This window comes from Eublepharis macularius, chromosome 14 (genome assembly GCF_028583425.1).
Source record: "Eublepharis macularius isolate TG4126 chromosome 14, MPM_Emac_v1.0, whole genome shotgun sequence".
Lineage (NCBI taxonomy): Eukaryota > Metazoa > Chordata > Lepidosauria > Squamata > Eublepharidae > Eublepharis > Eublepharis macularius.
The window spans coordinates 59,839,770-59,852,985 of record NC_072803.1 but is presented as its reverse complement, the minus strand read 5'-3'; the positions used below and the strand labels follow the sequence as shown (position 1 = coordinate 59,852,985).

The 13,216-nt window shown below is 45.3% G+C and overlaps 1 protein-coding gene across 2 annotated transcripts in view; it reads left to right on the top strand.

Moving 5' to 3' along the window:
* The window catches only part of LRRC8A (leucine rich repeat containing 8 VRAC subunit A), a 37,330-nt gene that overhangs the window by 9,268 nt on the left and 14,846 nt on the right, over nt 1-13,216 (top strand). The window lies entirely within an intron of this gene.

The window sequence follows — 13,216 nt, the reverse complement described above, 5'->3', positions numbered from 1 at the left end:
TGATAGATGCAGAAAAGACATAGTCTGTGATTTTCCCCAGTCACTTCCTGCGCCTTTTCTATATGTAACATATGCCAGCTAGACTGTTTGCTCAGGATATCCATTTTAAAACAAGAGGTAAACATTCCTGTAACTCCATAAATACGGGGAGAGCTTTCTTAGGCCTTTGCAATCAATGTGTCAGTCTTTAAGTTGTCACAAGGCTGTTGTTTTTGCTGCAGCAGGGGAGTGTGACTATCCTTCCAGAATTACTCTTAAAGGAACGGGTGGAACGTAGTTACCATATGGCCTTTACCTTGTGAAAGCACGGCCATAGTGGGTGGCAGGCAGGTTGAGAGTAGAAATGGTATGGCCCTTGGATGCAGGAAGCTGTCTTGTATCAAGTCAGACCGCTGGTCTGCCTAGAGATACGATGCTGTCTTTCTTTTTGAGTGGCAGTGGCTTTCCAGGGTCTGAACCGTAGAAAGGTCATTCCCAGCACCTGCCCTGGAGCCTGGTTAAAAAGCCCAGGTGGTTTGCAGTTAGTGCTGGAGGGAAGGAGAAGAGAGGAGAAGAGGCAGTCAAGGGGATGCGAGGGTTGGGGGATGCTCACCACGTCTCAGGACAAGAAGGAATTTTCCCTTGAGGCACCTGGGGGTGGTGTGTATGTAAAAGAGGGATGCCCCTGTCTGCTTGTGGGGCCAGTTAGAGGTTTGTTGCGCAGGCTGCCTAGAGCTCTTGCGCTAGAGCATGGTCATCCAGTCTTAGCGCCTGCGTATGGAAGTTGCTGCCTAGGTGCAGAGAGCAGCATTGGAGCCAGGCGACCTTCATGCGCCTCCTACTGACGCGTTTCCCTGCCTCTTTTTAGCACCTGTAGCGTCTTTCTGGCTGTGGGGCTCCTGTCCTTGACAGCACCTGCGTCCTCTCCAGCTGAAGTGCAAACACAGGGCTTTGAGCAGGAAATGTGGGCTGCAGTGACTTTGCACGTTCATAATTCATAAGCAGGCGCTGTCTGTCTGGCTTTTCTTTTTGTATTGCATCATTCTGACAAATAGGCTCATGGTCATGTTGCCGCTTCCCAAAAATCTGCAGAATTCCCCCCTCCCCTTGTGCCAGGGGTTTGTGTCTTTTCCATTTGGAGTTTCCCTGTATGAGGGATTGTGTCTCTGAAGTCATTGATATACTTCAGAGTCATAACAGGCTTCCTGGAAAGGGCCGTTCTGACAATGGAGTAATGGGGAAAGTGGTTGCCAAAACACAAACCAGTCTCTCTCACACATGCACACTCTTTCCCAGAAATTCTGGGTCTACCCTCCCACCCTCTATCCTCTTAACACTGTGGTGGGTGAGGCTGGGAGATCATGACAGGGCTAAATTTCAAAGCCGAGGGGGATTTGGACCCAAGTCTCCCAGAACATCACCCCACACCCCCCAGTATACAGGCTCACCTTCCTCTTCTTACCATCCCTGAAGCCTCTTGTCTAGTTTTGTTGCTACACAAGTCATAGAGCATGACATCTACACATGCGTGTACATGAAGCTGCCATATACTGTACCAGTGCTCCAAAAATCACTTCCAGTGTTGAAGTTTCTGTGTCCTTGGTCTTTCCCAGGAAAATCTGGGAGACTTTCTGAAATTCATGGAACCAAAAAAAAATGGATTTCCTTCTTTGGCTTCTGCTGTTCTTCTCCCTCAGTTGTGCATGCTTACTTGGGTTTAAGCCTGAAACCTTTCGTGCTGAGTGGTCCTAAGAAAAAGCTTCCTGAAACTGGAGTTTAGATCTGGCAATGGGAACTTGGTGGAGAATGCTTCGTGTCGTCTGCACATGGCTGTGCTAAGGAGAAGATTGTTGACTTGGATGAAGAATGCTTCACCGTGTAACTTTACTTAGTTTGTGTAGTGTGAGTTTAAAGGTATGTTGGTGTCATACCTGGCTTCTGTCTTGAGGCTGGAACTTTGGAACTCCCAGCCAAAAGTTCCATTGCAATATTGGTATGCTCAAGTTATATGTTAGGGCCTAGGCCGCTACCCATTGGGATCCACACCTGCACCAATCTTGGTGTCCCCACACGCTCAGCTGTTACATTTGAAGGCCCTTATCTCCTGATATGTACCTGCATGGTAATAGTTGTCCTCAACAGAGGCGCTTAGCAGCCCTTCCCCTCTTGAGGACACAGTCTGTCTCACGGCCTTGGCCTTTTCTGTTGCTGGTCCTATGGAACAGCCTCGTGGAAGGGGCAAGGCAGGCACCAGCTCATGGGGCTCTCCATTGAAGCTGTAAAAACAAACTATTGAAAAGCATTTACAGGGCAACTTGAAAGGGCTTGGCGTTGTCCATTTTAAACTGTTTTAATACTTGTTTTCAGGGCTTTTTTCTGGGAAAAGAGGTGGTGGAACTCAGTGGGTTGCCCTCGGAGAAAATGGTCACATGGGTGGTGGCCCCGCCCCCTGATCTCCAGACAGAGGGGAGTTGAGATTGCCCTCCACACCACTGAGGCGATCTCAACTCCCCTCTGTCTGGAGATCAGGGGGCGGGGCCACCAGCCATGTGACCATTTTCAAGAGGTTCCGGAACTCCGTTCCACCGCGTTCCCGCTGAAAAAAAGCCCTGCTTGTTTTCCCGATCCTAATGGATGATTATTTTTGTATTCTATTTATTGTTACTGGCATTGGGATATGAATTTGTCAGGAGGAATGTGGGACATATAAGTAATCTTAAGAGCAAATTGATTTCCTGTATTTGGAGATCTCTCAGCTATGACAAGACCTAGAACTCTCTCTCTCCCCAAACAGAAGGTGAGAATAGCAGCAGATTTTATCTTAAATGTCAAATGTGTAGCATATAGCAGCACTCCATTCTTGAGCGGAACCGCTTTCAATGTTTCTCTTTTTCTTAAAGCAGCCATACGCAGTATATGTATCAGTGACACAAATCTTGTCATTTGCTGCGCTTTCCGTTTCTTTATCTTGGATGATTAAGAGCAGGAGCTAGACTGGTCAAATGTCCCAGGCTGCTCTTGCTTTCTTAATGATACTTTGCGTTTGTATTCTGCTTTCCATGTACAAAGCATATATAATTTCAGTAAAGAGTCTAGTAGCAACATGCATCTGACGAAAAGAGCTGTGGTTCTCGAAAGCTGATGATGCATCTGACAAAGAGAGCTGTGGTTCTCGAAAGCTTATGCTACAATAAAGTTGGTTAGTCTTAAAGGTGCTACTGGACTCTTCACTATTTTGCAACTACAGACTAACACGGCTAACTCCTTTGGATCTATACTTAACAACAACAACAAAAAAACACCCAACCTTTTAAAAAGGGAGTGTTAATTGATTTGCTTGCTGGTGGCTTTTCCTTTCCATGTACCCATTATCAATTAGAATGAGGAAAACAGGATGGAGGTGAATGCTTTTGGAAATCTGGGACTGTCCCAGTAGGGCATGGCAACTTTAAGAGTTTTCCCACACGTTTTGTTTTCTTCTTTGGCATTCTGCTGTCGCTTTCTGAAGTCTTTACCCTTGCGCGAGGAACCGAAGCCAGTTTCTCTTCCCTTCTCAGTCTTTCCCCTGAATTCTGGAGGTTCTTGCTGCCGGAAACTTTTTTCCCCCATAAAAAGGGAGCTAGCAAAGCAGAGTTCTTTCTGAAGTGTGTTCTCTCCCTGCCCTTTAAATGAATACGGAGGAGGGATCCGCAGTCTCTTCTCCATCCTCTTTCAATTTTTTTTACTCCTTTGGAGTCAAGGAGTTTCTTGTGCTAGAAAAGGATTTACATACCTTTTAAGGATTTTCAGGTGATGAGAAGCTGCATGGGTTAAGTTCTAAGAGAAGCTCTTAGACCAGTTTCAGTTTTTCTGTCCATCTAATTTTAGCAAAGAGGGACACGGCTGTGTGTTAAGCCAGGTAAGAGTTGGAGGGAATTCTGAATTTCTTTGCATGTTTGTGGTGGGTGTTGAAGAGGTAAAATTTCGCAGGATGGGAGGAGGGACTAGCTGCTCCTGCGTGTGCCACTTGTCTTTGAGGGGGTGCTATCAAATGTTAAAGAGCCTCTAAAGTAAATTTACATCTTGCTGGAATTGCTGAGGTGTTGAATGACTAGAAGTTGCAAACTTGCTTGCTTCATTTACTGAACAATGCACCTTCTGTGTGCTGGTACTACCTTTCTTTAAAACAAGATTTATCTTGTTCTCTGCAGGGTGTGTGCCTGTGTCTAGATATATAAATGCAGTCCCCCTCCCCCATCCATCCAGAGCTTTTTGTCTTTTAAAGTTTCTAGTGCTTTGTGGGTGCACGAAAGGGAAACTTGAAAATACCTGGTAACAACAGCTGGTGGATCTGCTTACCCTGCCTTAACAGGATCTACCTTTTAGCCCCGTACTACTACGTGGGATTCACATCTCAGGTTGGGTGCCTTTGGAAGGGAGAAAGAACATGAGTGGAGGGGACATTTTTGTAGCATTGGCTTCACTTACAAACAGGGCTTTTTTCCAGTAGGAATGCGGAGGAACGGAGTTCCGGCACCTCTTGAAAATGGTCACATGGCCGGTGGCCCCGCCCCCTGATCTCCAGACAGAGGGGAGTTGAGATTGCCCTCCACGCCACTGGTGCGGAGGGCAATCTAAACTCCCCTCTGTCTGGAGATCAAGGGGTGGAGCCACCAGCCATGTGACCATTTTCACCGAGGGCAATTGAAACTTTAAAAAACTCCCCCCTTGTTCCAGCTGACCCAAAGTGACATCAATGTGTGGTCTTGAGTTCCACCACTGAGTTCCACCACCTCTTTTTCCAGAAAAAAAGCCCTGCTTACAAATATATAGATGGAGAGACAGAAGCTGCCCCATAGGCAGCAGAACCACCGCCCCACATCAGATCCCCAGAAGACGGATCCTGCACCCAAAGGGTATTTCAGGCAAATCCTGCCCTCTGGCATCTTGGCTGTGCCTTCTTTTCACACAAATGCATACCCGCCCCCTCACTCACTTGAAATGAACTATTTCCTTATGCTCTAAGCTCTTTGAGGAGATATCTACCCTGGTTAAGACACATTACCCCGGTTAAGACAAATTTCCCTTCGTTTTGGGTTGAAAGAGAGAGAGAGAGATCTGTGTTGTAGGCCCTTTCCACACAGCCTTTATAATCTGTTTTAGCTGCTCGCTACTAGTGGATTTTTTACCCTTGCCATTTCAGATGCAACCAGTTTGGCTGCCAGCTGATAATGGACTTTTTTAACCTTTTCGAACAAAGCCACTTCTGTCCTATTTACACTGTGGAGCTGGGCCGGGGTTTTTTGAAATCCATTTTTTCTCTTCTCAAGTTTTCAAGGTACTTCCCATTTGCTGTAGAGTACTGTTTGAAATATCCATAGTGCTTCTGATTAGGGATGTGCGCTTCGGATATCCGATTTGGGGAAATGCCCGAATCAAACCCGATATGTAAAGATTCTGGGCTGCCCTGGCCTCGCAAGGGCCATAGCAGCAGAGGAGGAGGCAGAGAAGGCCCTTCCTGCCGTTCAAATGGCTGCAGAGGAGGCCCTTCCTGCCCCTCAAATGGCTGCTTTACGGAATCTTTATGGAGCATACCGAAGCGAGCTAAATACTAGAATCCCGAATTCCCCCCCCCCCCCGCTTTGGGTAAACCTGAAGCGGAAAACCCGAATCTTTTGGGGGGTACACACCCCTACTTCTGACAGTGCCTTTTAAAATTTTCCCACTGAATTCCAGCACATTTTTTGAATGCATGTAGATTAGTGCTGTAGTGTTATAATGATGGGAGATCCAGAGATTGTTACACCTTTCTTTTTTCTTTTTTTAAAAAAGAAGTAAATACCTAGCCCCATTCATTGCAGGGATATGCTTTTTTCCTTATATCTCTGCAACCAAAGGGGGCTAGAGACTTTTATAATGCAAGCTGGGAATTCAAAGAACCTGCTACAACTATCGTTACAATGCTGTAGTGATATTTTGTGCCAATTTTCTTTTAGTGCAGAAACTCTGGTGGCCCAGAGGAGAGGGGTAGTCACTTCCTGTGCCAGAAAAAGTGACACTGTTTGAAATGGTTCACATACAGTCCACAAATGGATGCAAATGCGGTTTGAAACTGCTGCCCCCACATCACTTTTACACAAAGTTGGGGCAGCAACGGATACCAGCCGTGTCAAAATGAAGATGTGAAAGGGCCTGTAGACTGACCCGCTGATTGGAGGCCAAACCTGCAACACATTCTGTATTGTAAATGCTTGTCTTAATACTCCTCCGCCCCGTTTCTTATCACCATCTTGTCCTCCTCCCACATTTTCTGCATACTCCTCTTTTTAAGGAAAAAAAAAAGACAGAAGTAAGTGGTCATTGTGCTTCTGGTGTGACCCATTTTGGCATTTGTTCTGCAACTTAGTTCTGGAAACTGACCCATATATTCAGGATGAGCACACTATATCCATGTTAACTCCATATTACCTAATGTGTAGTAACTACCACATTGGATTCTGCATTTATTTACTAATGTAAATAAATCAAAATTCCCCCTCTCTCTCTCTCTCTCTCTCTCTCTCTGTGTGTGTGTGTGTGTGTGTCCACATTCAATGATCCTGAGTTCCTACTTTTTATGTAAGACCCCGATTTCATTCCTGCTCTGCACACACACGCCTCCATACGCAGAGGTCTGCAGGTTTTCTTTTGGTCACTTGGATTCATGAGAATTCCCTGTAGCCAGCCCGAGAAGCATGCATTCAGGCTTGTCAAGGAAAAGGGGTGGCTGGAAAAGATGGCCTGAGAGCCGGCCTGCAAATCACCTGAGCGGTGGTGCCACTTCTATTGACATTTGTAGTGGGCAGGTGTGATTGTCAGCAGTCTTGGCCGACAGCTTGGCCAGCTGGCTCGAAATAACACTACCCTTCTCTGTAACGGTTTGCTCATTTTTTCCAGGTTGGCTGCACTTGCGGCATTTCCCGCCCCCGCCCCCCCCCCATATCCTCCCAAACACAAAAAGTCTGAAGATGTTTATGTCCTTGTGGAGCTATGACTCTCCCCAACGTCGTTTTTGTGAAACGCTTGCTAGTTGCTAGAGTGAACCAGTAAAAAGGCTGCCTGCCTGCCTGTTGTCATCTCGCATCTGGCAAAACAGCGTCACGCAAGCCATGCAGCGCTTCTGTGCGTGGCAAGACAGGGGCCGTGCTTGATTCCCTCCCCCGTCAATTTAAGATGCTGTCATGATCCTGGACTCTGCTCCTAGCATTTGTGATCGCTGCTGATCTACTTACAGCCTTTCTTGGACTCCTGTATTTAGCAACCTTAGGCAAAGTCGTTTTGAAAGCAAAGTAGTTATATTTAAAGCAGATCTTGGGTGTCCTTTCATTTCCACCTATAAATACTTTGGTACAAGTGCCACACAGAGGATATTAGTGACAGGCCTTTGGAACCAGCCTGGTTAAGCAGACACTTTACTCGCTGCCAAGGCCAATGGGTAGAGATGTGGATGCACAGGAACCCGGGCTGGCACGCATCCCTCTCTGCTTCTTACGTGTTCATTTTCTATCAAGGCACAAAAGACAGCTAAGCTATGCAGGCAAGTAAAAACATTTCAGCACGATCCCTCAGTGTGTGCTTCCAAGCCATTGTGATAAAATTTTGCATGTCATGTTTTGGTGATCGTCATACAGAGCCTCAGTCGGTATAACTGGATAGGGGAAAGTGGAACGAGCTTTTGCAGGTGTTTTGCCACTTTAAAATAAAAATAAGGTCAGAATTGCCTACATTTAGGCCCGCATCCTGTCTCTGACAGTGGGCAGCCGGATGCTTCTGGGAAGATCACAGGCAGGGCATGATGGCGATGGCCGTTTCTCCCAGCAGTTGCCATTCATAGAGATAATTATCAGGGCTAAAAGGAATTGATTAACCCCACCGCTATGAATTTGTTCAACCCTATTTAAGAAATTGACCTAAGCTAATGGCCTTCACATCTAGCAAGTTGCTTAGATGTGCTGTATTGCAGAGTTCTTATGTGTGAGTGCGCTGGAGGCGAACGGGTCTATCAATTACGTCCACAGCATATCCAATAGATGCCTTGGATGTTTGCACAACCACTAGGGGGTTGCATAATGATCTTTTCCAGAGAGGGTCTGGCATTTTCCCAGGGAAATGCAGTTTCTAAATGGCTGATCTCTAATTTCTTCTGAGCCCCTGTTTTGTGCATTTTATAAGAAAGCAGAGTAGGCATTCAAAACTCTGCAGGCCAGGCCAAGAGTGACTTGAATCTAGATTTTTTTCCTCTCTGCTCCCAATGGTTATTGAAGTGATGCTATTCTTTGATAACTTCAGGAACATTCTGTTCCACAGGGGTAGCTATGTCAATCTGTTGCAGACTCTACAAATTTAGTCCCCAAAAATTTGTGCTGGAGTAAAAGTGCCTTTAAAGTGCCACAAAATTCCTGTTGAGTAAGGGACATTCTGTGTCTGTCTGGTTTTAGATGGTATAGCTTTTATTTGCAAACCAGATGGGTCTATGTGTCTCTCATTTATATATTGTAGGTCGATAGCTTCTGTTCATTAATTGTCTGGCATTTGATACTGGTCCATCCACTCTTTTTTCTCTTAAGCCTCACAATGTCGTTGTATGAGATGCTTCCCAGAGCATTTGTGTGGGGCACTCACTGTGTTTTTCATTAAAAGTTAGAGGGAAGGAATTAATTTTGTGCTGAAAACTCAGATATTGACGCATCTCTTGAGCTCTGCTCCTGACACAGCTGTAGGCAGGTCCTGTGCATGTGAGGGAAATAATGCGCTGCTATTTTTAAGAAGGGTGGCCACCTAAAACCTCTCTTTCAAAAATCCTGATTGTATGTATCAAAAAAGCTAAGTGTCTTGCCTGTTTCTTCTTCAGAGTAATTAATTAAGAAAGTTAAACAATTGAAGCCCAAAAAAAGCCTTTTTTTCAACTCTGGGGGATACACCTTTCCAGTCTGATGGGCAGCTTTATTGTCACAATTAATATATAACAGTTTGCCATGGCTAAGGGGTCTTTCAACCTAGCAGCTGTGGGAAGGCATTGACACATTTTTGGATCACTCTTCTCATTTTCTAAATTACCTGCACGACAAAGCATTTTATATTAACAGTCAATCACACATTTATCTGCTTCCTTTCTGATATGTCCTTCTTTTCTATGGTTCCTTTTGCCAGATGTTCCTGAAAGCTTTTTTTCTGTAGTATCCAGAGAAAAACAAAGCTCCTTCATCTTTGTATGGAGCATCTTGTGAGTCAGGCGGTGTTCCCCCAGCAGCCTGCTTTTGCTTACGCTCCGTGTGCCATTTTCTCTTCCCTCTGAGCATGTTCTTTGCTATTTGGCTGGTGCTTCTCATTTAGGGATATATTTCAAGAGCATTTATTGCAGCAAGAAATCCCAAAGCAGACAGGGAATGACAGGGAGCTGAGATAGTCTGTGGCCTCTTGGAGGCAGAGTGAAAACCCCTGTTGGTCCTTGGCATTATGGAATGACTTTTCTTCTTTTTGTTGAAGAGTACAAGGCAGCTCTTGTGAAATTCTAATTTTATCCTGGCAACCATCCTTGAGGCAGGTTAGGTGGAAAGGGAGACTGGCCCAGTGTCACCCTTTCACAGCTGTCTGAAAATTGGAACTGCATTTCTCCTCCAGTCCAGTTCTCTATCCACTGCTCCATGCTGGTAAACCGTCGCTTAGTTCATGATGTGGTGGGTGTGAGGTAGGTTAGGCTGACGACAACTGACCCAAGGCTACCCAGTGAGTTTGATCGCTGAATGGGGATTTGAAATTTGCTATTCCCAATCCTAGTCCAGCGTTCTAATCTGTACACTACACTGGCTTGTTCAGAACAAATAAAGCTTATTAAAACATATTTTCAGGACATGCTTGTGATGTTGGGCGTGTGTTTAAAACAGGGGTGCACCACATTTGTTTTTTATTAACTGCTTTCTTATAAGTATTATCAGAGAGGTTTGTAACACAGAAGAAAATTTTAACTTTTAAAACCATTGGGTAATCAATATATAAAACACTTTTTAGCAGCAGTATGAGAGAACTCCTATAAAATAATCCATGCAAAACTCTGTGAGCTGTAAAAAACAAAACCATAAAATTAAAAGCAAAATAAAGAGACTCTTGGTTTAAAAGTTATGATTCAGAGCCACTGTTTAAAAAGAACCTTGAAGTTCTTCGGGACCGCCTCTCCCTGTACGTTCCCTGGAGATCGCTCCGATCAGCGGATAAATATTTACTTGTGGTCCCCGGCCCTAAGGAAGCCCGCCTCGCTTCAACCAGGGCCAGGGCCTTTTCAGTCCTGGCCCCAGCCCGGTGGAACGCTCTGTCAATGGAACCCTGGGCCCAGCGGGACATATTATCGTTCCGCCGGGCCTGTAAGACAGAGCTGTTCCGCCAGGCGTTTGGTGATTGAAGGGGGCGGAGCCATGTCGGCCTCCCACCTTTGGGGTGGGGAAGGTTCTCCCCACCACTGCACCTTGTTAATTTGTTCCGCCACGCGTTTGGTGATTGAAGGGGGCGGTGCCATGTCAGCCTCCCACCTTTGGGGTGGGGAAGGTTCTCCCCACCACTGCACCTTGTTAATTTGTTCCGCCACGCGTTTGGTGATTGAAGGGGGCGGTGCCATGTTGGCCTCCCACCTTTGGGGTGGGGAAGGTTCTCCCCACCACTGCACCTTGTTAATTTGTTTTATTATTTGTATATTGATTTTAGTTTTTGTTTTTATCGATTTTAATTGTTCACCGCCCTGGGGATGGGCGGTATATAAATTGAATAAATAAAAATAAAATAAAAAATAAGTTTGATCATAAAAGCCCCACAAAAAAGTCTTCATCCTTTTTTTCCTTACACAAGTGACCCAGCTAAATGTACCTTGTGGGAGGGACTGTGGAAGAGCCTCTGCTTTGTATGCCGAATGTCCCAGGTTCTGTTCCTAACATATCCAGTAAAAAAACCGCAAAACCCTACGTGGTAGGTGATGTGACAGACCTCTGCTAGAGAGCCACCGCTAGTATGAGAATGGATAACTCAAGTAACTAGCGTGACGGCCTAACGAAATAAAGATATAAGAAAAAATTACGACATTATTTTTATTTCATATCACAATTCAAATTGCCTTTCCATTCATACCAATACACACCGTCTTCATAGGCAGACCTATACATAAAGTGCTAGTGCATAATATCAGTGATGGAAATTCCTACCTGCACGTACTTGGACCTATACTTGACTAAGGGTCCTATGAACTCTTTGAGTTGATTATAGAACCGCCTAATGGACTTCAAGGAATGTTATATTGTTCATAGGAATTTCCATCACTGATATTATGCACTAGCACTTTATGTATAGGTCTGCCTATGAAGACGGTGCGTATTGGTACGAATTGGAAGGCAATTTGAATTGTGATATGAAATAACAGAAATAATTTTGTAATTTTTTCTTATGTCTTTATTTTGTTAGGACGTTACAATATTTACTTTAGTTATTGCTCTCTGTGATTCTCCGCACTTGCTATAGTATGAGAGTGGAAACACACGAGATGAATTAAACGTGAAGAGCACTTGATTGGTTCCGCAGGCTTCCCTGGGAGTGGTAATCTAACCCTCCCTCTCTCCAAGCAACTGGAGGAAAACCAAGCAAAGTGGATTTTCTGGCAAAGAACAGCTGCTCGACTAGAGAGAGTCTCTCTTTCAAAAATCCAGTCGGCTGGTTTTCCTTCAGGCGCTTAGAGACGGAGTGGGGGTGGGAATGTAACAGGACCAATGGTCCAATTCAGTAAACGGTAGCTTCATGTGTGTATGTGTACCTTTGTAGGAGGGAATTCTATGATGTATGTCAATGCGGGGAGGGCCATGCATGCTGCCCTAAGCCCCATGGAGGGAGGGCAGAAGAAAAAGTTACTAGACAGATCGACCCCAGGAAAAGGCCCTGCTCTTACAGAGGCATCACTTTGCAAAAGTGTTATGAGTGGGGCCTCCTATACAAGATACTGTTCTCTGGCTTGGATGCGTTAGCCCAGAAGTATGGCTCTTGTGATTGTGCCTCTAACGTTATTAGAAACACACTCTCTCCAAAGGGCATGACTTTAAAGAGGTAGAGAACATTTGCTCTTTAACTGCGCTCACCTGTGCAAAGCAGCAGTTCAAAGGATGTTTAACGCTAATCCAAGTTCAGTGCCCTTGAGCATCCCGTTTGAGGGGCAGTGAATGCAAGACCAGGGAGGATGTGTGGAACGTCCCCCCAAAGCTTCAGAGCAAGGGGTTGCCTTGTTTGCGTGCAGCTGTAAAATGGCTCCCCGCCTCTCTCCAACCCGAGGCGGATCCGTTTTATATGAAACATGAATTTCTGACGTCGTTATTTGAAATACCTGCTGTGTGGGGCAAAGCTCTGCTGAGAGAATTGCTGCTTCTGTTTTCCTCATGTGAATCCTTTTGAATCCCAGCAGAGGAGCGTTTTGCCAAGTGGGAGTGGCCTTGGAGAACTGTTTTTTTCGCTTGATTTTAATCTCTCGTCTTCGCCTCCTCTTGCTGAGCTAATGGAAATAAAAGGAAATAAACAGCTAATGCTTTGGAGTCACGTAACTGCAGCCTACACACAGAGGACCAAGTTACTTTAGCTCCTTTGCCTATTGTATTAGGAAGAAGAATGTTCTCAAAACTAGTGTGATAGAGGAGGAAGGCATTCGGGGGTGGGGTGGGGGAGTTCTGGCGTTTCTGCATTGTGCACAGCTTTTCCCTGCTTCTCATAAAGCGGGGTTCTGTTTTGTATGAAAGTTTGCATATTATTCACTGCTACCGATGAGCTGTGGGATAAACTTCCCATCTATTTGACTGTAAGGAAAGGAACAGCCCCTGGAATGCGTGCAAGCCATTGCAGATTCTGCAGGATTACCATGCATCAAGATCAACCAGTTTTCCTGCTTTGTATTCTGCTTTGCAAGACTTCTGATGGGCTAGAATACCCCTGGGGCCATCAAGTTGTCCTTCAGGAGATTCAGATGGGTATTTGTCAAGACTAGAGGAAGGACAACTCCTCGTAAGCCTCTGAGCAACTTCTTGGGTTAATTATTGTAAACATTCTTATGCAGAGGTTCTTGAAAGCTACGTGGCTACGTCCACATCCATGTGGTGTGGGTATCTGTGGCTGAGTAGGGCAGGTTAAGTGGAATTTTGACTGTTGGATTTCAGTTTGTAAGCTTGTGTCTCCAGCAGCTGGGGGAAATGTAGAAATGCTGCTG